This window comes from Schistocerca cancellata, unplaced genomic scaffold, assembly GCF_023864275.1.
Source record: "Schistocerca cancellata isolate TAMUIC-IGC-003103 unplaced genomic scaffold, iqSchCanc2.1 HiC_scaffold_422, whole genome shotgun sequence".
In the NCBI taxonomy this organism is placed as follows: Eukaryota; Metazoa; Arthropoda; class Insecta; order Orthoptera; family Acrididae; genus Schistocerca; species Schistocerca cancellata.
The window spans coordinates 278,790-300,710 of NW_026046439.1; the positions used below are offsets into that span (position 1 = coordinate 278,790).

Here is a 21,921-nt window from a genome sequence, read left to right on the forward strand (position 1 = left end):
ACATAGGATGGAAAATACAGTTCCCGCCCGGGATCGAACTGGGGGTCCTTCTGCGTGTGAAGCAGACGCGATAACCGCTACACTACTTTTTTTTTTATTTTTGAGCGCTCGGCCACGCTACGTGCGCTGCATTGGGCGCCAGTTTTCCCAGCATTTGTAGAAACAGTGCACGTCACAGCTTCCTGTTCTGCTGGCACTGGTTGCTCATCCATCGCACTTCAAACAACTGCCCTTTTCGACTGCAGAGAGCAGCGGACGTCCGCGCTCTGGGAGGCGACATTACATGTTGGTGATGAAGTGGTAGTACAAACTGCGGCCTGCGGAACACGAGTGAAAAATCAAGAGAGCACTGTAATTTCGAGTACTCGTGCACTATCTCTATAGCAACGGCAGCAAGGCAAAACTTTCAAAAGTGCCGTGACCAGGATTCGAACCTGGGTTATTGCGGCCACAACGCAATGTCCTAACCACTAGACGATCACGGCCACGGAGGCGCCCGCCAAAGCAGCTGGCGGGAATGCAAGTGGTGGTACACAGCAAAGCCCAGCCCACAGTGTCACGCCACAGCAGTGTCAGACACGTTCTCCATCACATGTATACAAACAAATGAACGCGCCTGCGCTGTCAGGACACTAACTACAGTGGTTAGCTGCATTCACCTCCGTGGCAATGTCTTGCAGTCCTCCAAGCCTCTTCGCTACAGGTACGTGGCTCGACAACAAGTGGACACACGCCGCATCTCTCTCGCCGTCGGGTGTTGCCGTGAATCATACTTAACGTAGCTTTCTGAACGCGTCAGCGTAGCGTCAGTCGAGCAAAGTCGACACAAGTCGCATAAGAGGAGCAACAAAAACGCGCATTTCCGGTACCGGGAATCGAACCCGGGCCTCCTGGGTGAGAGCCAGGTATCCTAGCCACTAGACCACACCGGATAACGACGGCAGTGCTCTTCCAGCGAACGCAGCAATCACGCACGGTTAACTGACGACAACTGTAAAAAAATCCACTCTCTCACGTTATAGAACGGCGTGCTCCGGACGCATTTCGTGGACACGAACGCCAGCAATGATGAGAGCAAAAGGCGCCTACAAATCCTGTCGTTGCACCACGCACTGTTCTACGGCAATTCACGAAGCAGAAGCTGTTTTCTTTGCAGGCAATGAGTGCAGCCGTCTTCGACACAGGAAACCATTACACGTTTGGCAGCTGTGGGATTGGAACCCACGCCTCCGAAGAGACTGGTGCCTGAAACCAGCGCCTTACACCGCTCGGCCACGCTACCTACACAACACGCGCGTCACAAGAGCTGCATCCTACCCCACGAGAACACACAGCAGCGGCACAAAAATGAGACGCAAAAACTGTCAACGGTGGGATTCGAACCCACGCCTCCGAAGAGACTGGTGCCTAAAACCAGCGCCTTAGACCGCTCGGCCACGTTACCGTTGACCACAACCGGCAAAACGTTTCCTTTGTAGTACAAAGATCACTCCGAAATGTAAGTGTCTTGGCAATCGCTGTGCCGTGTATGTCCACTGCTCTCCCACTGGAAGCGTCTCTTTAGGCCATCCACAACAAGAAAATGCCGTGCCCGCCGTATGGGAGCGACGCCACTTGTCTGTAGCTGTCGTAGTTAAGGAGACAGCAGCTCCTGGATTCGAACCCACGCCTACGAAGAGACTGGTGCCTTAAACCAGTGCCTTAGAGCGCTTTTTTTCGTTGTTTTTTTTTCCATGCAGCAGATCCACACATGACGTGGCTCACTGGAGTAGTATGCGACATAGGATGGAAAATACAGTTCCCGCCCGGGATCGAACTGGGGGTCCTTCTGCGTGTGAAGCAGACGCGATAACCGCTACACTACTTTTTTTTTTATTTTTGAGCGCTCGGCCACGCTACGTGCGCTGCATTGGGCGCCAGTTTTCCCAGCATTTGTAGAAACAGTGCACGTCACAGCTTCCTGTTCTGCTGGCACTGGTTGCTCATCCATCGCACTTCAAACAACTGCCCTTTTCGACTGCAGAGAGCAGCGGACGTCCGCGCTCTGGGAGGCGACATTACATGTTGGTGATGAAGTGGTAGTACAAACTGCGGCCTGCGGAACACGAGTGAAAAATCAAGAGAGCACTGTAATTTCGAGTACTCGTGCACTATCTCTATAGCAACGGCAGCAAGGCAAAACTTTCAAAAGTGCCGTGACCAGGATTCGAACCTGGGTTATTGCGGCCACAACGCAATGTCCTAACCACTAGACGATCACGGCCACGGAGGCGCCCGCCAAAGCAGCTGGCGGGAATGCAAGTGGTGGTACACAGCAAAGCCCAGCCCACAGTGTCACGCCACAGCAGTGTCAGACACGTTCTCCATCACATGTATACAAACAAATGAACGCGCCTGCGCTGTCAGGACACTAACTACAGTGGTTAGCTGCATTCACCTCCGTGGCAATGTCTTGCAGTCCTCCAAGCCTCTTCGCTACAGGTACGTGGCTCGACAACAAGTGGACACACGCCGCATCTCTCTCGCCGTCGGGTGTTGCCGTGAATCATACTTAACGTAGCTTTCTGCACGCGTCAGCGTAGCGTCAGTCGAGCAAAGTCGAGACAAGTCGCATAAGAGGAGCAACAAAAACGCGCATTTCCGGTACCGGGAATCGAACCCGGGCCTCCTGGGTGAGAGCCAGGTATCCTAGCCACTAGACCACACCGGATAACGACGGCAGTGCTCTTCCAGCGAACGCAGCAATCACGCACGGTTAACTGACGACAACTGTAAAAAAATCCACTCTCTCACGTTATAGAACGGCGTGCTCCGGACGCATTTCGTGGACACGAACGCCAGCAATGATGAGAGCAAAAGGCGCCTACAAATCCTGTCGTTGCACCACGCACTGTTCTACGGCAATTCACGAAGCAGAAGCTGTTTTCTTTGCAGGCAATGAGTGCAGCCGTCTTCGACACAGGAAACCATTACACGTTTGGCAGCTGTGGGATTGGAACCCACGCCTCCGAAAAGACTGGTGCCTGAAACCAGCGCCTTACACCGCTCGGCCACGCTACCTACACAACACGCGCGTCACAAGAGCTGCATCCTACCCCACGAGAACACACAGCAGCGGCACAAAAATGAGACGCAAAAACTGGCAACGGTGGGATTCGAACCCACGCCTCCGAAGAGACTGGTGCCTAAAACCAGCGCCTTAGACCGCTCGGCCACGTTACCGTTGACCACAACCGGCAAAACGTTTCCTTTGTAGTACAAAGATCACTCCGAAATGTAAGTGTCTTGGCAATCGCTGTGCCGTGTATGTCCACTGCTCTCCCACTGGAAGCGTCTCTTTAGGCCATCCACAACAAGAAAATGCCGTGCCCGCCGTATGGCAGCGACGCCACTTGTCTGTAGCTGTCGTAGTTAAGGAGACAGCAGCTCCTGGATTCGAACCCACGCCTACGAAGAGACTGGTGCCTTAAACCAGTGCCTTAGAGCGCTTTTTTTCGTTGTTTTTTTTCCATGCAGCAGATCCACACATGACGTGGCTCACTGGAGTAGTATGCGACATAGGATGGAAAATACAGTTCCCGCCCGGGATCGAACTGGGGGTCCTTCTGCGTGTGAAGCAGACGCGATAACCGCTACACTACTTTTTTTTTATTTTTGAGCGCTCGGCCACGCTACGTGCGCTGCATTGGGCGCCAGTTTTCCCAGCATTTGTAGAAACAGTGCACGTCACAGCTTCCTGTTCTGCTGGCACTGGTTGCTCATCCATCGCACTTCAAACAACTGCCCTTTTCGACTGCAGAGAGCAGCGGACGTCCGCGCTCTGGGAGGCGACATTACATGTTGGTGATGAAGTGGTAGTACAAACTGCGGCCTGCGGAACACGAGTGAAAAATCAAGAGAGCACTGTAATTTCGAGTACTCGTGCACTATCTCTATAGCAACGGCAGCAAGGCAAAACTTTCAAAAGTGCCGTGACCAGGATTCGAACCTGGGTTATTGCGGCCACAACGCAATGTCCTAACCACTAGACGATCACGGCCACGGAGGCGCCCGCCAAAGCAGCTGGCGGGAATGCAAGTGGTGGTACACAGCAAAGCCCAGCCCACAGTGTCACGCCACAGCAGTGTCAGACACGTTCTCCATCACATGTATACAAACAAATGAACGCGCCTGCGCTGTCAGGACACTAACTACAGTGGTTAGCTGCATTCACCTCCGTGGCAATGTCTTGCAGTCCTCCAAGCCTCTTCGCTACAGGTACGTGGCTCGACAACAAGTGGACACACGCCGCATCTCTCTCGCCGTCGGGTGTTGCCGTGAATCATACTTAACGTAGCTTTCTGAACGCGTCAGCGTAGCGTCAGTCGAGCAAAGTCGACACAAGTCGCATAAGAGGAGCAACAAAAACGCGCATTTCCGGTACCGGGAATCGAACCCGGGCCTCCTGGGTGAGAGCCAGGTATCCTAGCCACTAGACCACACCGGATAACGACGGCAGTGCTCTTCCAGCGAACGCAGCAATCACGCACGGTTAACTGACGACAACTGTAAAAAAATCCACTCTCTCACGTTATAGAACGGCGTGCTCCGGACGCATTTCGTGGACACGAACGCCAGCAATGATGAGAGCAAAAGGCGCCTACAAATCCTGTCGTTGCACCACGCACTGTTCTACGGCAATTCACGAAGCAGAAGCTGTTTTCTTTGCAGGCAATGAGTGCAGCCGTCTTCGACACAGGAAACCATTACACGTTTGGCAGCTGTGGGATTGGAACCCACGCCTCCGAAGAGACTGGTGCCTGAAACCAGCGCCTTACACCGCTCGGCCACGCTACCTACACAACACGCGCGTCACAAGAGCTGCATCCTACCCCACGAGAACACACAGCAGCGGCACAAAAATGAGACGCAAAAACTGGCAACGGTGGGATTCGAACCCACGCCTCCGAAGAGACTGGTGCCTAAAACCAGCGCCTTAGACCGCTCGGCCACGTTACCGTTGACCACAACCGGCAAAACGTTTCCTTTGTAGTACAAAGATCACTCCGAAATGTAAGTGTCTTGGCAATCGCTGTGCCGTGTATGTCCACTGCTCTCCCACTGGAAGCGTCTCTTTAGGCCATCCACAACAAGAAAATGCCGTGCCCGCCGTATGGCAGCGACGCCACTTGTCTGTAGCTGTCGTAGTTAAGGAGACAGCAGCTCCTGGATTCGAACCCACGCCTACGAAGAGACTGGTGCCTTAAACCAGTGCCTTAGAGCGCTTTTTTTCGTTGTTTTTTTTCCCTGCAGCAGATCCACACATGACGTGGCTCACTGGAGTAGTATGCGACATAGGATGGAAAATACAGTTCCCGCCCGGGATCGAACTGGGGGTCCTTCTGCGTGTGAAGCAGACGCGATAACCGCTACACTACTTTTTTTTTATTTTTGAGCGCTCGGCCACGCTACGTGCGCTGCATTGGGCGCCAGTTTTCCCAGCATTTGTAGAAACAGTGCACGTCACAGCTTCCTGTTCTGCTGGCACTGGTTGCTCATCCATCGCACTTCAAACAACTGCCCTTTTCGACTGCAGAGAGCAGCGGACGTCCGCGCTCTGGGAGGCGACATTACATGTTGGTGATGAAGTGGTAGTACAAACTGCGGCCTGCGGAACACGAGTGAAAAATCAAGAGAGCACTGTAATTTCGAGTACTCGTGCACTATCTCTATAGCAACGGCAGCAAGGCAAAACTTTCAAAAGTGCCGTGACCAGGATTCGAACCTGGGTTATTGCGGCCACAACGCAATGTCCTAACCACTAGACGATCACGGCCACGGAGGCGCCCGCCAAAGCAGCTGGCGGGAATGCAAGTGGTGGTACACAGCAAAGCCCAGCCCACAGTGTCACGCCACAGCAGTGTCAGACACGTTCTCCATCACATGTATACAAACAAATGAACGCGCCTGCGCTGTCAGGACACTAACTACAGTGGTTAGCTGCATTCACCTCCGTGGCAATGTCTTGCAGTCCTCCAAGCCTCTTCGCTACAGGTACGTGGCTCGACAACAAGTGGACACACGCCGCATCTCTCTCGCCGTCGGGTGTTGCCGTGAATCATACTTAACGTAGCTTTCTGCACGCGTCAGCGTAGCGTCAGTCGAGCAAAGTCGAGACAAGTCGCATAAGAGGAGCAACAAAAACGCGCATTTCCGGTACCGGGAATCGAACCCGGGCCTCCTGGGTGAGAGCCAGGTATCCTAGCCACTAGACCACACCGGATAACGACGGCAGTGCTCTTCCAGCGAACGCAGCAATCACGCACGGTTAACTGACGACAACTGTAAAAAAATCCACTCTCTCACGTTATAGAACGGCGTGCTCCGGACGCATTTCGTGGACACGAACGCCAGCAATGATGAGAGCAAAAGGCGCCTACAAATCCTGTCGTTGCACCACGCACTGTTCTACGGCAATTCACGAAGCAGAAGCTGTTTTCTTTGCAGGCAATGAGTGCAGCCGTCTTCGACACAGGAAACCATTACACGTTTGGCAGCTGTGGGATTGGAACCCACGCCTCCGAAGAGACTGGTGCCTGAAACCAGCGCCTTACACCGCTCGGCCACGCTACCTACACAACACGCGCGTCACAAGAGCTGCATCCTACCCCACGAGAACACACAGCAGCGGCACAAAAATGAGACGCAAAAACTGTCAACGGTGGGATTCGAACCCACGCCTCCGAAGAGACTGGTGCCTAAAACCAGCGCCTTAGACCGCTCGGCCACGTTACCGTTGACCACAACCGGCAAAACGTTTCCTTTGTAGTACAAAGATCACTCCGAAATGTAAGTGTCTTGGCAATCGCTGTGCCGTGTATGTCCACTGCTCTCCCACTGGAAGCGTCTCTTTAGGCCATCCACAACAAGAAAATGCCGTGCCCGCCGTATGGCAGCGACGCCACTTGTCTGTAGCTGTCGTAGTTAAGGAGACAGCAGCTCCTGGATTCGAACCCACGCCTACGAAGAGACTGGTGCCTTAAACCAGTGCCTTAGAGCGCTTTTTTTCGTTGTTTTTTTTCCATGCAGCAGATCCACACATGACGTGGCTCACTGGAGTAGTATGCGACATAGGATGGAAAATACAGTTCCCGCCCGGGATCGAACTGGGGGTCCTTCTGCGTGTGAAGCAGACGCGATAACCGCTACACTACTTTTTTTTTATTTTTGAGCGCTCGGCCACGCTACGTGCGCTGCATTGGGCGCCAGTTTTCCCAGCATTTGTAGAAACAGTGCACGTCACAGCTTCCTGTTCTGCTGGCACTGGTTGCTCATCCATCGCACTTCAAACAACTGCCCTTTTCGACTGCAGAGAGCAGCGGACGTCCGCGCTCTGGGAGGCGACATTACATGTTGGTGATGAAGTGGTAGTACAAACTGCGGCCTGCGGAACACGAGTGAAAAATCAAGAGAGCACTGTAATTTCGAGTACTCGTGCACTATCTCTATAGCAACGGCAGCAAGGCAAAACTTTCAAAAGTGCCGTGACCAGGATTCGAACCTGGGTTATTGCGGCCACAACGCAATGTCCTAACCACTAGACGATCACGGCCACGGAGGCGCCCGCCAAAGCAGCTGGCGGGAATGCAAGTGGTGGTACACAGCAAAGCCCAGCCCACAGTGTCACGCCACAGCAGTGTCAGACACGTTCTCCATCACATGTATACAAACAAATGAACGCGCCTGCGCTGTCAGGACACTAACTACAGTGGTTAGCTGCATTCACCTCCGTGGCAATGTCTTGCAGTCCTCCAAGCCTCTTCGCTACAGGTACGTGGCTCGACAACAAGTGGACACACGCCGCATCTCTCTCGCCGTCGGGTGTTGCCGTGAATCATACTTAACGTAGCTTTCTGCACGCGTCAGCGTAGCGTCAGTCGAGCAAAGTCGAGACAAGTCGCATAAGAGGAGCAACAAAAACGCGCATTTCCGGTACCGGGAATCGAACCCGGGCCTCCTGGGTGAGAGCCAGGTATCCTAGCCACTTTTTTTTTTTTTTTTTTTGTTTGTCGGGCCTCCATCCACCCCTTCTAGCCCGTCCTCACGCTCGCCAAAAGTGCCTTCATCGGCTCGGCTTCTCCGCCATTGGCAAAAATCTCCGTTGAAATAAAAGATTTATCGTGAAACAAATGGATTCTCTTCAGTATCCATGTGGTTATTTTGTTATGCCACTATATGTGATGTGGAAAATAAAGCAAATGAAATCTTCTGCAGGACTGTTAGAAAACTTATCACTTTCCATTTGAGACTGAATGTATGAAAATAAACGTGGTGATGCTGGAGTCTTCCACAGCAAGAAGGAACAACTCTTCTCTTCCTCTGACAGGAGAAGGTGAAACACAACATAATTACGTCTTCTTTCCAAGAAACGAATCTTACTAATTGAATAAACAAGAAAAGAATAATTTATAATTTGTATATTAGATCTGCAAAATTCGATGGGGATCTCGTAGAACAGCCTCGCAGTGCTCTCGACATGAGAGGCATCATCCCCCAAAGCATCACCACTGTCGGGGTGGTCCGTTGCATATTCGTGGCCGTTCGATCGCCGAAATCCGAATCCTAATTGCGACTATCATAGTCGTGAAAGGGCCATCCATCAGAGGTTTCGAAATGCGACGTCGCCCTGGAGGAATATCTCTCTACGTCAACGTTCGGAGGAGAAAGAAAGCATACTTTTCTCTATATTTGTCTATTCGTTGAAGTTTCTGGTGTTGAGTTATTAGGTATAGCCAATAGTCTTCTTTATTTTTTTCTGGCGCCGATAATATATAATACACCGTCTGTCCTTGAAGCCAACTGACTGCTCGTCGTTTTGCCGGGGGGTATGGAACTGCATCAGGAGTGAGGAGTCCAGCTGGAGTAATCATCCTAGGTGCAGTACGCAGCATACTTGAGAGCTTCCGTGCAAAGAGAAGCCAAATGTCCTTCACACTGTCGCATAGAAAGCGATGTTCGATGGTATCGAGTAGAGTACAGTGAACGCAATTCGGAGCGTCTGCCAAGTGGATCATGTGTAGTTTTGAATTTGTCGGTATGATCCTATTGACCGCCATGTACCATGTAGACCGCACCTGCGATGGTAAGTGTGCGTCATGAATGTTTTCCCAGATCTTGGCCCAGTTGCAGTCTCTATACTTCACTTCTATTCTGTTGCGCTGCTTACTGTCCGTCAGGCAGCTGTAAAGTGCTTTGACCCTGTAAAGAGCATTTTCAGGTAGGTTGCTTTGAATATAGCTGTATTCGAGGAAAAAAGTACTAAAGTGGCAAAACGCAGTCGGGATGTGACTTACGTTTACCGGAGGCGTCATGCTGGCAGGTGCAATTTCATTGAGAAGGTGGGCCGTTAAGGAATTTGGTGATCGTTGCCATTGTTTATACATGTTGCTGATATATAATGCTTTCGCTTTGTGGTAAACATCAGTCAGATTTAGGCCGCCCTTCCCCAAGGGGAGCGTCAAGGTTGCAAATGGGACTTTGAAAATTTGTCCCCTACTGACAAAGTGTCCGAGCGCTGCAAGCATTCGTTGTGCTATGACCTTTGGTATTGGTAGGATTTGTGCGACATAATTCACTTTAGAAACTATATAAGTGTTGACTAAAAGCACTCTTTGTATGGCGTTGAGATTTCGCAAATGATGTTGCCGTGTGCCGGCCCGAATTTGTGCCAATAATTTTCGGTAATTAAGAGCAGACGTGCAGCGGATGGTGCGCGTGTATTCAATGCCGAGACATTTAAATGTTGTCATTCTTTTTAGTGATTGGCTATTGCCAAGTTCGAGTCCTCTACCAAGTTCCATAATGCCAGACTTTTTACAGTTGACTTTCGCTCCTGATGCGGCTGCATAAGTGGATATCAGCTGAAACGCGCGTTCCAAATCTTCATCTTTCGTCACCACGAAACCGACGTCATCTGCAAATGCCTGGCATACGATCTTCTGGCCATGTATGCGTATTCCCGGAAGGTCTTGCGCCAGGGAGAACAGTAAGGGTTCAAGAGCAACTGCAAACAAAGCCATTGACACCGGGCAACCTTGTCGTACTGACCGAGCACTGTTAATAGGTTTACTGAGTTGTCCGTTGAGACAGATCTTGGACGTACCGTTTCGCAGCAGGAGTGTAACAGTGTCAATAACTTTCCGTGGAAAATTCATTGCTGCCATCGCGCTCAGAAGATATGAGTGACTGATTTTATCGAATGCTTTCTCAAAATCTAACGAGACGAGAGCGCATCGCATGTCGCAAGCGGCGGCTGTAGCTATGATATCTCTATATGCACTTAACGTCTGCTGTATGTTTCTAGTGTTCCCAACGCTCGTCTGGTAGGCCCCCGTGACAGTACTAAGTACCGTACTGAATCGCTGCATCATGACCCGCGCGAATATCTTATAATCGGCATTAAGTAATGTAAGCGGTCGAAGATTTTCGACTGTCTTTCCCGCTGGGGTTTTGGGTACCAATACCACTATGCCCTCACAGAATTCCCTTAAGATATCACTTCCAGCATTTAAGATATCATTACAGACCAAGGTCAGCTTTGGAACTAAATGGTGACGAAAGGTTCGATAAAACTCAGCCGGTAAGCCGTCGGGGCCAGGCGATTTATTCTGTGGGCTCCCTCGAATGGCGTCCTCTACTTCATCTTCAGTTATGACTGCAGCGAGGCCGTCTGCTTCTGCCGTGCTCAATGTCGCAAAACGGCGTGCCAGAAGGGCTTGCTGCGCCGCCATATCCACTGGGTGTTCCGTGAACTGTGCTGTAAAATGGTTGCAAATCTCGTCTCGTATGTCGCGCTGTCGGTGTAAGAGTCGACCATCTGCAGTGTGCAGTTCTGTCAATATCTTTCTGCGCCCCCTTTTCTGTTCGCGAATAACATGATACATTGATGTCGTTTCGTCCTGTACAGCGTTTTGCAGACGTGTCCTGACTTTACAGCCTTCCAATTGCTTCCGTTTGAGGGTTAGAATCGTAGCCTGTATTCTTTTAATATGCATACGATTTGCTATTACTGTTGCATCTTCTCGATATAAATCTCTTAAACACTGAAAATAAAATTCCAGGGTTTGCTTCTGCCAGGCACATCGATCTCGGGAATAATTCTTCATCGCTTTTGTTAAGGCGGGTTTCGCACACTTTACCCACCACGTAATGGTAGAATCGTACGCGGGGAACTTTCGTTCGCATTCTGCCCACGTATTGCGGAAGACTGTGTGACACCCGGGTTCTGGTAAACACGCTACATTTAGTTTCCAGGGTCCCCTTGCCCTGTACGTCCCTTGTTTGGCTAAATTGACGGTACATATATATGCCACATGATCTGTAAAGACAGTCGGCCATAGCTCTGCCTGCAAAACATGTTCCCTCATATTTGATAATGCGTAGATTCTATCGATGCGGCTAGCTGAGTGGCCAGTAACGAAAGTGAATCCGGGCCTGTCACCGTGTTTAAGCTCCCACGTATCTATTAAATTCAACTCTTCAATGAGAGTGCGAAGCTCGGCGGACGGATTGAAGTTCGGCGTCTGGTCTTTGGGACTGAGGACACAGTTAAAGTCACCAGCGAATATAAGTTGTTCTGAAGGTGGTGTAAAAAGTGGCACAATGTCATCTTTAAAAAACTCTGCTCTCTGTCGTCGTCTCCCAGAGCCAGATGGGGCGTAGAGATTGATAAACCTAGTAGTATTGATAGTGATCGCTATACCTCTGCCAGACGCCAGGCGCTCGATATGTGACATCACTAACCCTTCCTTAGCCATGATCGCGGTCCCTGGATCAGTGCCATGTCCAGGATTGACGACGGCATTGTAGCCCGTGATACGGTCAAGGTTAATATTGGTCACTTCCTGCAGCATGATGAGATCAATATCGGCGGCATAGAGAAAATCTTGAAGATTTTTTAAGTTTAGTGGGCTACTGATCTTATTGATGTTCAATGTCGCAATTCGGTAAGCTTGCAAGGACGGCATGAGAACAGAGATCTAGGTGACAATAAGCCGAGTATGGATGTTAATGGCGAACATCGACTAAAAGAAGTCTACGTCATCAGCCACTGCGCCGACGCCGGCGGTAGCCGTTTGTTGCTGGTGGGACACGTCAGCTTGAGCTTCCGATAACGGACTATCTATACGTCGCCGATCCTTTTCGAAATCGTCTTCCCGACCGCCCTCTTCCACGTCATCCGACCAATTACACACGAACCTGTCCGGTTGCATACCGCAATCCGATAGCTTGGATACGTCAGACACAGGGTTCGGATCCATGGTATCTGTTATCGCAGGGTCTCCTGAAGGTAATCGTCCGTGATCAGTGTCCGATTCGTCCGTCCGGGATTTTTTTGTCGTTTTGCTGGATGCCGACGACGGTGGTTCAGTCACTTCAGTCAGTTTCTGTCGTACGTGGTTCGCTTTTTCACGCAAAATGGGCGCCTTTGCTTCTGCCCCTTGATGTGCTAGCCGGCGTTTCTTCTGTGATTTGGGAGACCGCGGGGGCTGGTGGCCAGCCAGCTCGGTAGACTCCACCCGGTCCACGTCGGACTTGTCTTCTCGAACCGGGACGCCCGCCGGAATACTTTCGGTGCCCGGTTGCTGCCCCTGCTCCGAGTGAGTATCGCCCCCCTTCGAGGTGTGTGAAGAAGGAACAGTTGGAACGTCATTCGTATCCATCGGCATGACGCCTTCCTGCACTTCGCGCAAACTCTCTAGCGAAACATCGAAACTAGGTTCCGAGGTAACGTTGGCCCGGGCGGCGGCGACGTATGATATAGGCAACGTAGACGTCGGGCCCTGCTGCTCACGCTCACCGGCCGGTATTTGCGCTACGCGCCGTTGGACACATTGAGCACGGATATGTTCGGTGGAACCACATCCCGCACAGGTTCTCGGCTGCCCATCATAAATCACTATTGCTCTGTAGCCACACACAGTGATGTAAGACGGAATGTGCTTCAACATATCAATCTTCACCTGCCGGACACCGTTTAACACCGGGAAAATGTGCATATTCGACCACTTTTCTGCTGTATTACTGATGACCGTTCCATATTCCCTCAATTTGGCATTAATTTGGTCAGCGGATATTTCAAAAGGTAATTCAAATATTCGAACAGTTCTCACTCCAAGACCGGCAAGCGAAACTCGGACGTCACCTACATTGCCGTCAGAATGGTTGAACTTTAAAACTCCTCCACAAGATTGAATGACCTGCTCGCATTTCTCGGGTCGCAACAATTTTAGGTAGACCGTACTGCTGACGATAGAAAGGTGAATGCCAACCATATCATCAATAGTGATTTTCATAACGTCTCTAATAAATAACTCAACTTCAAAGGACTTGGGGCGTGCATAGTTCGGGTCAAAACTCAATTTCAATGTGTCTTTCCGTATAAGTTGATCCATTATAATCGATTGCAATTCATCACTCCACACTACAACAACGCAGCAAAGCGCACACTCACCAAACAGCACGCGACCGCCACAGGCGAGAGCGTAAACAACCTGCGTCCGACCGCCACGGCCGCTGCCGGCTGACATCCGTGCTCCGGACGCATTTCGTGGACACGAACGCCAGCAATGATGAGAGCAAAAGGCGCCTACAAATCCTGTCGTTGCACCACGCACTGTTCTACGGCAATTCACGAAGCAGAAGCTGTTTTCTTTGCAGGCAATGAGTGCAGCCGTCTTCGACACAGGAAACCATTACACGTTTGGCAGCTGTGGGATTGGAACCCACGCCTCCGAAGAGACTGGTGCCTGAAACCAGCGCCTTACACCGCTCGGCCACGCTACCTACACAACACGCGCGTCACAAGAGCTGCATCCTACCCCACGAGAACACACAGCAGCGGCACAAAAATGAGACGCAAAAACTGTCAACGGTGGGATTCGAACCCACGCCTCCGAAGAGACTGGTGCCTAAAACCAGCGCCTTAGACCGCTCGGCCACGTTACCGTTGACCACAACCGGCAAAACGTTTCCTTTGTAGTACAAAGATCACTCCGAAATGTAAGTGTCTTGGCAATCGCTGTGCCGTGTATGTCCACTGCTCTCCCACTGGAAGCGTCTCTTTAGGCCATCCACAACAAGAAAATGCCGTGCCCGCCGTATGGCAGCGACGCCACTTGTCTGTAGCTGTCGTAGTTAAGGAGACAGCAGCTCCTGGATTCGAACCCACGCCTACGAAGAGACTGGTGCCTTAAACCAGTGCCTTAGAGCGCTTTTTTTCGTTGTTTTTTTTCCATGCAGCAGATCCACACATGACGTGGCTCACTGGAGTAGTATGCGACATAGGATGGAAAATACAGTTCCCGCCCGGGATCGAACTGGGGGTCCTTCTGCGTGTGAAGCAGACGCGATAACCGCTACACTACTTTTTTTTTATTTTTGAGCGCTCGGCCACGCTACGTGCGCTGCATTGGGCGCCAGTTTTCCCAGCATTTGTAGAAACAGTGCACGTCACAGCTTCCTGTTCTGCTGGCACTGGTTGCTCATCCATCGCACTTCAAACAACTGCCCTTTTCGACTGCAGAGAGCAGCGGACGTCCGCGCTCTGGGAGGCGACATTACATGTTGGTGATGAAGTGGTAGTACAAACTGCGGCCTGCGGAACACGAGTGAAAAATCAAGAGAGCACTGTAATTTCGAGTACTCGTGCACTATCTCTATAGCAACGGCAGCAAGGCAAAACTTTCAAAAGTGCCGTGACCAGGATTCGAACCTGGGTTATTGCGGCCACAACGCAATGTCCTAACCACTAGACGATCACGGCCACGGAGGCGCCCGCCAAAGCAGCTGGCGGGAATGCAAGTGGTGGTACACAGCAAAGCCCAGCCCACAGTGTCACGCCACAGCAGTGTCAGACACGTTCTCCATCACATGTATACAAACAAATGAACGCGCCTGCGCTGTCAGGACACTAACTACAGTGGTTAGCTGCATTCACCTCCGTGGCAATGTCTTGCAGTCCTCCAAGCCTCTTCGCTACAGGTACGTGGCTCGACAACAAGTGGACACACGCCGCATCTCTCTCGCCGTCGGGTGTTGCCGTGAATCATACTTAACGTAGCTTTCTGCACGCGTCAGCGTAGCGTCAGTCGAGCAAAGTCGAGACAAGTCGCATAAGAGGAGCAACAAAAACGCGCATTTCCGGTACCGGGAATCGAACCCGGGCCTCCTGGGTGAGAGCCAGGTATCCTAGCCACTAGACCACACCGGATAACGACGGCAGTGCTCTTCCAGCGAACGCAGCAATCACGCACGGTTAACTGACGACAACTGTAAAAAAATCCACTCTCTCACGTTATAGAACGGCGTGCTCCGGACGCATTTCGTGGACACGAACGCCAGCAATGATGAGAGCAAAAGGCGCCTACAAATCCTGTCGTTGCACCACGCACTGTTCTACGGCAATTCACGAAGCAGAAGCTGTTTTCTTTGCAGGCAATGAGTGCAGCCGTCTTCGACACAGGAAACCATTACACGTTTGGCAGCTGTGGGATTGGAACCCACGCCTCCGAAGAGACTGGTGCCTGAAACCAGCGCCTTACACCGCTCGGCCACGCTACCTACACAACACGCGCGTCACAAGAGCTGCATCCTACCCCACGAGAACACACAGCAGCGGCACAAAAATGAGACGCAAAAACTGTCAACGGTGGGATTCGAACCCACGCCTCCGAAGAGACTGGTGCCTAAAACCAGCGCCTTAGACGGCTCGGCCACGTTACCGTTGACCACAACCGGCAAAACGTTTCCTTTGTAGTACAAAGATCACTCCGAAATGTAAGTGTCTTGGCAATCGCTGTGCCGTGTATGTCCACTGCTCTCCCACTGGAAGCGTCTCTTTAGGCCATCCACAACAAGAAAATGCCGTGCCCGCCGTATGGGAGCGACGCCACTTGTCTGTAGCTGTCGTAGTTAAGGAGACAGCAGCTCCTGGATTCGAACCCACGCCTACGAAGAGACTGGTGCCTTAAACCAGTGCCTTAGAGCGCTTTTTTTCGTTGTTTTTTTTCCATGCAGCAGATCCACACATGACGTGGCTCACTGGAGTAGTATGCGACATAGGATGGAAAATACAGTTCCCGCCCGGGATCGAACTGGGGGTCCTTCTGCGTGTGAAGCAGACGCGATAACCGCTACACTACTTTTTTTTTTATTTTTGAGCGCTCGGCCACGCTACGTGCGCTGCATTGGGCGCCAGTTTTCCCAGCATTTGTAGAAACAGTGCACGTCACAGCTTCCTGTTCTGCTGGCACTGGTTGCTCATCCATCGCACTTCAAACAACTGCCCTTTTCGACTGCAGAGAGCAGCGGACGTCCGCGCTCTGGGAGGCGACATTACATGTTGGTGATGAAGTGGTAGTACAAACTGCGGCCTGCGGAACACGAGTGAAAAATCAAGAGAGCACTGTAATTTCGAGTACTCGTGCACTATCTCTATAGCAACGGCAGCAAGGCAAAACTTCCAAAAGTGCCGTGACCAGGATTCGAACCTGGGTTATTGCGGCCACAACGCAATGTCCTAACCACTAGACGATCACGGCCACGGAGGCGCCCGCCAAAGCAGCTGGCGGGAATGCAAGTGGTGGTACACAGCAAAGCCCAGCCCACAGTGTCACGCCACAGCAGTGTCAGACACGTTCTCCATCACATGTATACAAACAAATGAACGCGCCTGCGCTGTCAGGACACTAACTACAGTGGTTAGCTGCATTCACCTCCGTGGCAATGTCTTGCAGTCCTCCAAGCCTCTTCGCTACAGGTACGTGGCTCGACAACAAGTGGACACACGCCGCATCTCTCTCGCCGTCGGGTGTTGCCGTGAATCATACTTAACGTAGCTTTCTGCACGCGTCAGCGTAGCGTCAGTCGAGCAAAGTCGAGACAAGTCGCATAAGAGGAGCAACAAAAACGCGCATTTCCGGTACCGGGAATCGAACCCGGGCCTCCTGGGTGAGAGCCAGGTATCCTAGCCACTAGACCACACCGGATAACGACGGCAGTGCTCTTCCAGCGAACGCAGCAATCACGCACGGTTAACTGACGACAACTGTAAAAAAATCCACTCTCTCACGTTATAGAACGGCGTGCTCCGGACGCATTTCGTGGACACGAACGCCAGCAATGATGAGAGCAAAAGGCGCCTACAAATCCTGTCGTTGCACCACGCACTGTTCTACGGCAATTCACGAAGCAGAAGCTGTTTTCTTTGCAGGCAATGAGTGCAGCCGTCTTCGACACAGGAAACCATTACACGTTTGGCAGCTGTGGGATTGGAACCCACGCCTCCGAAGAGACTGGTGCCTGAAACCAGCGCCTTACACCGCTCGGCCACGCTACCTACACAACACGCGCGTCACAAGAGCTGCATCCTACCCCACGAGAACACACAGCAGCGGCACAAAAATGAGACGCAAAAACTGTCAACGGTGGGATTCGAACCCACGCCTCCGAAGAGACTGGTGCCTAAAACCAGCGCCTTAGACCGCTCGGCCACGTTACCGTTGACCACAACCGGCAAAACGTTTCCTTTGTAGTACAAAGATCACTCCGAAATGTAAGTGTCTTGGCAATCGCTGTGCCGTGTATGTCCACTGCTCTCCCACTGGAAGCGTCTCTTTAGGCCATCCACAACAAGAAAATGCCGTGCCCGCCGTATGGCAGCGACGCCACTTGTCTGTAGCTGTCGTAGTTAAGGAGACAGCAGCTCCTGGATTCGAACCCACGCCTACGAAGAGACTGGTGCCTTAAACCAGTGCCTTAGAGCGCTTTTTTTCGTTGTTTTTTTTCCATGCAGCAGATCCACACATGACGTGGCTCACTGGAGTAGTATGCGACATAGGATGGAAAATACAGTTCCCGCCCGGGATCGAACTGGGGGTCCTTCTGCGTGTGAAGCAGACGCGATAACCGCTACACTACTTTTTTTTATTTTTGAGCGCTCGGCCACGCTACGTGCGCTGCATTGGGCGCCAGTTTTCCCAGCATTTGTAGAAACAGTGCACGTCACAGCTTCCTGTTCTGCTGGCACTGGTTGCTCATCCATCGCACTTCAAACAACTGCCCTTTTCGACTGCAGAGAGCAGCGGACGTCCGCGCTCTGGGAGGCGACATTACATGTTGGTGATGAAGTGGTAGTACAAACTGCGGCCTGCGGAACACGAGTGAAAAATCAAGAGAGCACTGTAATTTCGAGTACTCGTGCACTATCTCTATAGCAACGGCAGCAAGGCAAAACTTTCAAAAGTGCCGTGACCAGGATTCGAACCTGGGTTATTGCGGCCACAACGCAATGTCCTAACCACTAGACGATCACGGCCACGGAGGCGCCCGCCAAAGCAGCTGGCGGGAATGCAAGTGGTGGTACACAGCAAAGCCCAGCCCACAGTGTCACGCCACAGCAGTGTCAGACACGTTCTCCATCACATGTATACAAACAAATGAACGCGCCTGCGCTGTCAGGACACTAACTACAGTGGTTAGCTGCATTCACCTCCGTGGCAATGTCTTGCAGTCCTCCAAGCCTCTTCGCTACAGGTACGTGGCTCGACAACAAGTGGACACACGCCGCATCTCTCTCGCCGTCGGGTGTTGCCGTGAATCATACTTAACGTAGCTTTCTGCACGCGTCAGCGTAGCGTCAGTCGAGCAAAGTCGACACAAGTCGCATAAGAGGAGCAACAAAAACGCGCATTTCCGGTACCGGGAATCGAACCCTGGCCTCCTGGGTGAGAGCCAGGTATCCTAGCCACTAGACCACACCGGATAACGACGGCAGTGCTCTTCCAGCGAACGCAGCAATCACGCACGGTTAACTGACGACAACTGTAAAAAAATCCACTCTCTCACGTTATAGAACGGCGTGCTCCGGACGCATTTCGTGGACACGAACGCCAGCAATGATGAGAGCAAAAGGCGCCTACAAATCCTGTCGTTGCACCACGCACTGTTCTACGGCAATTCACGAAGCAGAAGCTGTTTTCTTTGCAGGCAATGAGTGCAGCCGTCTTCGACACAGGAAACCATTACACGTTTGGCAGCTGTGGGATTGGAACCCACGCCTCCGAAGAGACTGGTGCCTGAAACCAGCGCCTTACACCGCTCGGCCACGCTACCTACACAACACGCGCGTCACAAGAGCTGCATCCTACCCCACGAGAACACACAGCAGCGGCACAAAAATGAGACGCAAAAACTGGCAACGGTGGGATTCGAACCCACGCCTCCGAAGAGACTGGTGCCTAAAACCAGCGCCTTAGACCGCTCGGCCACGTTACCGTTGGACCACGACCGGCAAAACGTTTCCTTTGTAGTACAAAGATCACTCCGAAATGTAAGTGTCTTGGCAATCGCTGTGCCGTGTATGTCCACTGCTCTCCCACTGGAAGCGTCTCTTTAGGCCATCCACAACAAGAAAATGCCGTGCCCGCCGTATGGGAGCGACGCCACTTGTCTGTAGCTGTCGTAGTTAAGGAGACAGCAGCTCCTGGATTCGAACCCACGCCTACGAAGAGACTGGTGCCTTAAACCAGTGCCTTAGAGCGCTTTTTTTCGTTGTTTTTTTTCCATGCAGCAGATCCACACATGACGTGGCTCACTGGAGTAGTATGCGACATAGGATGGAAAATACAGTTCCCGCCCGGGATCGAACTGGGGGTCCTTCTGCGTGTGAAGCAGACGCGATAACCGCTACACTACTTTTTTTTTATTTTTGAGCGCTCGGCCACGCTACGTGCGCTGCATTGGGCGCCAGTTTTCCCAGCATTTGTAGAAACAGTGCACGTCACAGCTTCCTGTTCTGCTGGCACTGGTTGCTCATCCATCGCACTTCAAACAACTGCCCTTTTCGACTGCAGAGAGCAGCGGACGTCCGCGCTCTGGGAGGCGACATTACATGTTGGTGATGAAGTGGTAGTACAAACTGCGGCCTGCGGAACACGAGTGAAAAATCAAGAGAGCACTGTAATTTCGAGTACTCGTGCACTATCTCTATAGCAACGGCAGCAAGGCAAAACTTCCAAAAGTGCCGTGACCAGGATTCGAACCTGGGTTATTGCGGCCACAACGCAATGTCCTAACCACTAGACGATCACGGCCACGGAGGCGCCCGCCAAAGCAGCTGGCGGGAATGCAAGTGGTGGTACACAGCAAAGCCCAGCCCACAGTGTCACGCCACAGCAGTGTCAGACACGTTCTCCATCACATGTATACAAACAAATGAACGCGCCTGCGCTGTCAGGACACTAACTACAGTGGTTAGCTGCATTCACCTCCGTGGCAATGTCTTGCAGTCCTCCAAGCCTCTTCGCTACAGGTACGTGGCTCGACAACAAGTGGACACACGCCGCATCTCTCTCGCCGTCGGGTGTTGCCGTGAATCATACTTAACGTAGCTTTCTGCACGCGTCAGCGTAGCGTCAGTCGAGCAAAGTCGAGACAAGTCGCATAAGAGGAGCAACAAAAACGCGCATTTCCGGTACCGGGAATCGAACCCGGGCCTCCTGGGTGAGAGCCAGGTATCCTAGCCACTAGACCACACCGGATAACGACGGCAGTGCTCTTCCAGCGAACGCAGCAATCACGCACGGTTAACTGACGACAACTGTAAAAAAATCCACTCTCTCACGTTATAGAACGGCGTGCTCCGGACGCATTTCGTGGACACGAACGCCAGCAATGATGAGAGCAAAAGGCGCCTACAAATCCTGTCGTTGCACCACGCACTGTTCTACGGCAATTCACGAAGCAGAAGCTGTTTTCTTTGCAGGCAATGAGTGCAGCCGTCTTCGACACAGGAAACCATTACACGTTTGGCAGCTGTGGGATTGGAACCCACGCCTCCGAAGAGACTGGTGCCTGAAACCAGCGCCTTACACCGCTCGGCCACGCTACCTACACAACACGCGCGTCACAAGAGCTGCATCCTACCCCACGAGAACACACAGCAGCGGCACAAAAATGAGACGCAAAAACTGTCAACGGTGGGATTCGAACCCACGCCTCCGAAGAGACTGGTGCCTAAAACCAGCGCCTTAGACCGCTCGGCCACGTTACCGTTGACCACAACCGGCAAAACGTTTCCTTTGTAGTACAAAGATCACTCCGAAATGTAAGTGTCTTGGCAATCGCTGTGCCGTGTATGTCCACTGCTCTCCCACTGGAAGCGTCTCTTTAGGCCATCCACAACAAGAAAATGCCGTGCCCGCCGTATGGCAGCGACGCCACTTGTCTGTAGCTGTCGTAGTTAAGGAGACAGCAGCTCCTGGATTCGAACCCACGCCTACGAAGAGACTGGTGCCTTAAACCAGTGCCTTAGAGCGCTTTTTTTCGTTGTTTTTTTTCCATGCAGCAGATCCACACATGACGTGGCTCACTGGAGTAGTATGCGACATAGGATGGAAAATACAGTTCCCGCCCGGGATCGAACTGGGGGTCCTTCTGCGTGTGAAGCAGACGCGATAACCGCTACACTACTTTTTTTTATTTTTGAGCGCTCGGCCACGCTACGTGCGCTGCATTGGGCGCCAGTTTTCCCAGCATTTGTAGAAACAGTGCACGTCACAGCTTCCTGTTCTGCTGGCACTGGTTGCTCATCCATCGCACTTCAAACAACTGCCCTTTTCGACTGCAGAGAGCAGCGGACGTCCGCGCTCTGGGAGGCGACATTACATGTTGGTGATGAAGTGGTAGTACAAACTGCGGCCTGCGGAACACGAGTGAAAAATCAAGAGAGCACTGTAATTTCGAGTACTCGTGCACTATCTCTATAGCAACGGCAGCAAGGCAAAACTTTCAAAAGTGCCGTGACCAGGATTCGAACCTGGGTTATTGCGGCCACAACGCAATGTCCTAACCACTAGACGATCACGGCCACGGAGGCGCCCG

The 21,921-nt window shown here is 51.9% G+C and overlaps 35 non-coding genes across 35 annotated transcripts; all 35 read right to left on the minus strand.

Annotated features, from left to right (window-relative positions):
* Positions 1–413: 413 nt before the first annotated feature.
* Trnah-gug (transfer RNA histidin (anticodon GUG)) lies at positions 414–485 on the minus strand. The gene has a single exon. It is a non-coding gene; the product is annotated as a tRNA-His (tRNA).
* Positions 486–860: 375 nt separating this feature from the next.
* On the minus strand, positions 861–932 carry Trnae-cuc (transfer RNA glutamic acid (anticodon CUC)). The gene has a single exon. It is a non-coding gene; the product is annotated as a tRNA-Glu (tRNA).
* A 268-nt stretch (positions 933–1,200) lies between these two features.
* Positions 1,201–1,282, minus strand: Trnal-cag (transfer RNA leucine (anticodon CAG)). The gene has a single exon. It is a non-coding gene; the product is annotated as a tRNA-Leu (tRNA).
* Positions 1,283–1,362: 80 nt separating this feature from the next.
* Trnal-uag (transfer RNA leucine (anticodon UAG)) lies at positions 1,363–1,450 on the minus strand. The gene has a single exon. It is a non-coding gene; the product is annotated as a tRNA-Leu (tRNA).
* Positions 1,451–2,191: 741 nt separating this feature from the next.
* On the minus strand, positions 2,192–2,263 carry Trnah-gug (transfer RNA histidin (anticodon GUG)). Its single transcript has one exon. It is a non-coding gene; the product is annotated as a tRNA-His (tRNA).
* Positions 2,264–2,638: 375 nt separating this feature from the next.
* Trnae-cuc (transfer RNA glutamic acid (anticodon CUC)) lies at positions 2,639–2,710 on the minus strand. The gene has a single exon. It is a non-coding gene; the product is annotated as a tRNA-Glu (tRNA).
* A 430-nt stretch (positions 2,711–3,140) lies between these two features.
* On the minus strand, positions 3,141–3,222 carry Trnal-uag (transfer RNA leucine (anticodon UAG)). Its single transcript has one exon. It is a non-coding gene; the product is annotated as a tRNA-Leu (tRNA).
* Positions 3,223–3,967: 745 nt separating this feature from the next.
* On the minus strand, positions 3,968–4,039 carry Trnah-gug (transfer RNA histidin (anticodon GUG)). The gene has a single exon. It is a non-coding gene; the product is annotated as a tRNA-His (tRNA).
* Positions 4,040–4,414: 375 nt separating this feature from the next.
* Trnae-cuc (transfer RNA glutamic acid (anticodon CUC)) lies at positions 4,415–4,486 on the minus strand. The gene has a single exon. It is a non-coding gene; the product is annotated as a tRNA-Glu (tRNA).
* Positions 4,487–4,754: 268 nt separating this feature from the next.
* On the minus strand, positions 4,755–4,836 carry Trnal-cag (transfer RNA leucine (anticodon CAG)). Its single transcript has one exon. It is a non-coding gene; the product is annotated as a tRNA-Leu (tRNA).
* An 80-nt stretch (positions 4,837–4,916) lies between these two features.
* Positions 4,917–4,998, minus strand: Trnal-uag (transfer RNA leucine (anticodon UAG)). The gene has a single exon. It is a non-coding gene; the product is annotated as a tRNA-Leu (tRNA).
* A 745-nt stretch (positions 4,999–5,743) lies between these two features.
* Positions 5,744–5,815, minus strand: Trnah-gug (transfer RNA histidin (anticodon GUG)). Its single transcript has one exon. It is a non-coding gene; the product is annotated as a tRNA-His (tRNA).
* A 375-nt stretch (positions 5,816–6,190) lies between these two features.
* Trnae-cuc (transfer RNA glutamic acid (anticodon CUC)) lies at positions 6,191–6,262 on the minus strand. Its single transcript has one exon. It is a non-coding gene; the product is annotated as a tRNA-Glu (tRNA).
* Positions 6,263–6,530: 268 nt separating this feature from the next.
* Positions 6,531–6,612, minus strand: Trnal-cag (transfer RNA leucine (anticodon CAG)). The gene has a single exon. It is a non-coding gene; the product is annotated as a tRNA-Leu (tRNA).
* Positions 6,613–6,692: 80 nt separating this feature from the next.
* Trnal-uag (transfer RNA leucine (anticodon UAG)) lies at positions 6,693–6,780 on the minus strand. Its single transcript has one exon. It is a non-coding gene; the product is annotated as a tRNA-Leu (tRNA).
* Positions 6,781–7,519: 739 nt separating this feature from the next.
* Positions 7,520–7,591, minus strand: Trnah-gug (transfer RNA histidin (anticodon GUG)). The gene has a single exon. It is a non-coding gene; the product is annotated as a tRNA-His (tRNA).
* Positions 7,592–13,742: 6,151 nt separating this feature from the next.
* Trnal-cag (transfer RNA leucine (anticodon CAG)) lies at positions 13,743–13,824 on the minus strand. The gene has a single exon. It is a non-coding gene; the product is annotated as a tRNA-Leu (tRNA).
* Positions 13,825–13,904: 80 nt separating this feature from the next.
* Positions 13,905–13,992, minus strand: Trnal-uag (transfer RNA leucine (anticodon UAG)). The gene has a single exon. It is a non-coding gene; the product is annotated as a tRNA-Leu (tRNA).
* A 739-nt stretch (positions 13,993–14,731) lies between these two features.
* Trnah-gug (transfer RNA histidin (anticodon GUG)) lies at positions 14,732–14,803 on the minus strand. Its single transcript has one exon. It is a non-coding gene; the product is annotated as a tRNA-His (tRNA).
* Positions 14,804–15,178: 375 nt separating this feature from the next.
* Trnae-cuc (transfer RNA glutamic acid (anticodon CUC)) lies at positions 15,179–15,250 on the minus strand. The gene has a single exon. It is a non-coding gene; the product is annotated as a tRNA-Glu (tRNA).
* A 268-nt stretch (positions 15,251–15,518) lies between these two features.
* On the minus strand, positions 15,519–15,600 carry Trnal-cag (transfer RNA leucine (anticodon CAG)). The gene has a single exon. It is a non-coding gene; the product is annotated as a tRNA-Leu (tRNA).
* An 80-nt stretch (positions 15,601–15,680) lies between these two features.
* Positions 15,681–15,768, minus strand: Trnal-uag (transfer RNA leucine (anticodon UAG)). The gene has a single exon. It is a non-coding gene; the product is annotated as a tRNA-Leu (tRNA).
* Positions 15,769–16,508: 740 nt separating this feature from the next.
* On the minus strand, positions 16,509–16,580 carry Trnah-gug (transfer RNA histidin (anticodon GUG)). Its single transcript has one exon. It is a non-coding gene; the product is annotated as a tRNA-His (tRNA).
* Positions 16,581–16,955: 375 nt separating this feature from the next.
* Trnae-cuc (transfer RNA glutamic acid (anticodon CUC)) lies at positions 16,956–17,027 on the minus strand. Its single transcript has one exon. It is a non-coding gene; the product is annotated as a tRNA-Glu (tRNA).
* A 268-nt stretch (positions 17,028–17,295) lies between these two features.
* Positions 17,296–17,377, minus strand: Trnal-cag (transfer RNA leucine (anticodon CAG)). Its single transcript has one exon. It is a non-coding gene; the product is annotated as a tRNA-Leu (tRNA).
* Positions 17,378–17,457: 80 nt separating this feature from the next.
* On the minus strand, positions 17,458–17,545 carry Trnal-uag (transfer RNA leucine (anticodon UAG)). The gene has a single exon. It is a non-coding gene; the product is annotated as a tRNA-Leu (tRNA).
* A 738-nt stretch (positions 17,546–18,283) lies between these two features.
* Positions 18,284–18,355, minus strand: Trnah-gug (transfer RNA histidin (anticodon GUG)). Its single transcript has one exon. It is a non-coding gene; the product is annotated as a tRNA-His (tRNA).
* Positions 18,356–18,730: 375 nt separating this feature from the next.
* Positions 18,731–18,802, minus strand: Trnae-cuc (transfer RNA glutamic acid (anticodon CUC)). Its single transcript has one exon. It is a non-coding gene; the product is annotated as a tRNA-Glu (tRNA).
* A 268-nt stretch (positions 18,803–19,070) lies between these two features.
* Trnal-cag (transfer RNA leucine (anticodon CAG)) lies at positions 19,071–19,152 on the minus strand. The gene has a single exon. It is a non-coding gene; the product is annotated as a tRNA-Leu (tRNA).
* An 80-nt stretch (positions 19,153–19,232) lies between these two features.
* Positions 19,233–19,314, minus strand: Trnal-uag (transfer RNA leucine (anticodon UAG)). The gene has a single exon. It is a non-coding gene; the product is annotated as a tRNA-Leu (tRNA).
* Positions 19,315–20,060: 746 nt separating this feature from the next.
* On the minus strand, positions 20,061–20,132 carry Trnah-gug (transfer RNA histidin (anticodon GUG)). The gene has a single exon. It is a non-coding gene; the product is annotated as a tRNA-His (tRNA).
* A 375-nt stretch (positions 20,133–20,507) lies between these two features.
* On the minus strand, positions 20,508–20,579 carry Trnae-cuc (transfer RNA glutamic acid (anticodon CUC)). The gene has a single exon. It is a non-coding gene; the product is annotated as a tRNA-Glu (tRNA).
* Positions 20,580–20,847: 268 nt separating this feature from the next.
* Positions 20,848–20,929, minus strand: Trnal-cag (transfer RNA leucine (anticodon CAG)). Its single transcript has one exon. It is a non-coding gene; the product is annotated as a tRNA-Leu (tRNA).
* An 80-nt stretch (positions 20,930–21,009) lies between these two features.
* Trnal-uag (transfer RNA leucine (anticodon UAG)) lies at positions 21,010–21,097 on the minus strand. The gene has a single exon. It is a non-coding gene; the product is annotated as a tRNA-Leu (tRNA).
* A 738-nt stretch (positions 21,098–21,835) lies between these two features.
* Trnah-gug (transfer RNA histidin (anticodon GUG)) lies at positions 21,836–21,907 on the minus strand. Its single transcript has one exon. It is a non-coding gene; the product is annotated as a tRNA-His (tRNA).
* Between the last annotated feature and the right edge of the window lie 14 nt (positions 21,908–21,921).